This window comes from Triticum aestivum, chromosome 4B (assembly GCF_018294505.1).
Source record: "Triticum aestivum cultivar Chinese Spring chromosome 4B, IWGSC CS RefSeq v2.1, whole genome shotgun sequence".
NCBI classification, from domain to species: Eukaryota; Viridiplantae; Streptophyta; class Magnoliopsida; order Poales; family Poaceae; genus Triticum; species Triticum aestivum.
In genome coordinates this window covers 112,587,023-112,589,689 of record NC_057804.1, presented here as the reverse complement: position 1 = coordinate 112,589,689, position 2,667 = coordinate 112,587,023, and positions in this window count along the sequence as shown.

Genomic DNA, 2,667 nt, shown 5'->3' with positions numbered 1-2,667 from the left:
CCTTCCCGGCGCCGCCCCGGCCTCTCCCCGCTGCTCCGGCCGCCTCCACCGGCTCCGGCGAGCCGTCTCCGGCGAACTCGCGCGGGTGCTACAGTGCTGCTACAGTAGCCGGATCTAGATCTAGGTTGACCCTCTCTCCCCCGAAACCCTAACTCCCAGATTTTTATGCATTCTTTGACTGCTCGTATCTCCGTAACCGTAGCTCCGTTTTGGGCATATGACATATCAAAATCTTCGCCTCGACATGTACATAATTTCACTCCATTGCATCATTTGCATTTGAGGTCATCTTGATGCCCAAAATGCTGTTAGAAGGAGGCTTCGTGAGTTAAATTGCAGATCCGTTAGTTCATCATGCACTTTTGTCATTTTTGCCATGTTTAATTCGTGCATGATATGCCTGTGCCCCTTTGGGATGAATTGTTAAGCATTTTGCCTTCTTTCCAGAGGTGCCACCCATGCATTTTTAGGATGTGTGTGTTGTCTTGTGCAAGCTTGCGAAGAGAGGTACCTGAGATTGCAGATTTCAGGGACTTAGTGATTTCACTAAGTCTGGGATATTTTAGTTCGTGATGCTATATGTCCAGCTTGTTTCCTAGTGATCCGTGCCTCTTTTGAGGATGATCAGTAAGGGGGTTTTGATAATTATGTTATGCTCTATCCATCCATGTCTTTGTTTGCATATGTGGAGTGCTCTAGGTTGACTCAATCGAGCTCAACTTTTGCTTCGTTGTTAATCCGGGCAGATCGTCAACTTGTTTGCGATTTTGCCGATGCTACCGTTAGTGTTCCATGCATGCTATGCCTTCGTTCTTGCCATGTGTAGCTAGCACTTTGTGCCTTCTTGCTGGTTATATGCTTTCCTTGCCATGACTTGCACCGTAGTGAGTGCATCGAGCTCGTTTACATGCCTTCGTGAGTTATATTTCAGCGTGTCTCAGTTTTCACTAAGTCTGAAAACTGATTGTGTTCGAGCTATGTTCGTGAGCTCGGTAGAGTATTTTGTGAACCCTTTTGGCCCCAGGTCACTTTGGGTGCTTTGTTAAGCTTGTTGAGTAGCTCCATGCCATGTTCTTACTTGTCATGTTCAGGTTTTCTATCATGTTGTTTTGCTGCTCCGAAGAGAGCATCGTGATCTGAAATTTCAGACTAGTGTTAATTTCACTAAGTCTGAAATCTGTTTTGCATTTGCGTTTTAGCCATGCTTGTTTGAACCTCTTAATGGATGAATTTGACTATGGCTCAGTGCTAGTGTTTTGTCAACCATCTTGTGTAAATCACTGCCATGTATTTTGTTTTCATGTTTGGTGGCTGTAGCATGTTCATTTCGTTGCATTTAGATGCCTACTTGCTGTAAATCGCAGACCGGTGTCATATCTTAAAACGCTCGCCATTTCCAAACCGTAGCTCCGATTCCAATGATCTTTATGTCGTTTTCAAGCGATTTCATCCCCTCTATCCAGTGGCACACTTGGTTTTCCAAGTTGATGCCAGGTTCATGCATTTCCTGTCATATCTTGCATTTTGCATCCCGCATCGCATCCCGCATAGCATATCGTCATTTCATCATATTGCTTGGTCTTGCCGTGGTTGATTGTATCCTTGTTGCTTGTTTGTCTTGTTGGGTAGAGCCGGGAGACGAGTTCGCTACCGAGGAGCCCGTTGAGTTTGCTTGTGAGGATCCAGCCAACTCTGACAACTGTGCAGGCAAGATGATCATACCCTCGAAATCACTACTATCTTTGCTATGCTAGTTTGCTCGCTCTTTTGCTTTGCCACTGCTACGATGCCTACCTTTTGCTTGTCAGCCTCCCAATTGCCATGTTGAACCTCTAACCCACCATTGTCCTAGCAAACCGTTGATTGGCTATGTTACTGCTTTGCTCAGCCCTTCTTATAGCGTTGTTAGTTGCAGGTGAAGATTGGAGCCGTTCCTTGTTGGAACATTTGTTTACTGGTTGGGATATCACTATATTGCTATGTTATCTTAATGCATCTATATACTTGGTAAAGGGTGGAAGGCTCGGCCTCTCGCCTAGTGTTTTGTTCCACTCTTGCCGCCCTAGTTTCCGTCATATCGGTGTTATGTTCCCGGATTGTTGCGTCCCTTACGCGGTTGGGTTATAATGGGAACCCCTTGATATTTCGCCTTGATTAAAGCTTGTCCAGCAATGCCCAACCTTGGTTTTACCATTTGCCACCTAGCCTTTTCTTTCCCTTGGGTTCTGCAGACTCAAGGGTCATCTTATTTTACCCCCCCGGGCCAGTGCTCCTCTGAGTGTTGGTCCCCCTGCAGCTACCGGTGGCTACCAGGGGCAACTCTGGGCTGGCCTACCCGTACCTAAGACAATCTGAATGTGCCCTGAGAAAGAGATATGTGCAGCTCCTATCGGGATTTGTCGGCACATTCGGGCGGTGTTGCTGGTCTTGTTTTAACCTGTCGAAGTGTCTTGAGTTACCGAGATACCGAGTCTGATCGGAACGTCTTGGGAGGAGGTCTATTCCTTCGTTGACCACGAGAGCTTGTCATGGGCTAAGTTGGGACTCCCCTGCAGGGATTGATCTTTCGAAAGCCGTGCCCGCGGTTATGGGCAGATGGGAATTTGTTAATGTCCGGTTGTAGATTACTTGAACTAAACTTAATTAAAATGAATCAACCGTGTGTGT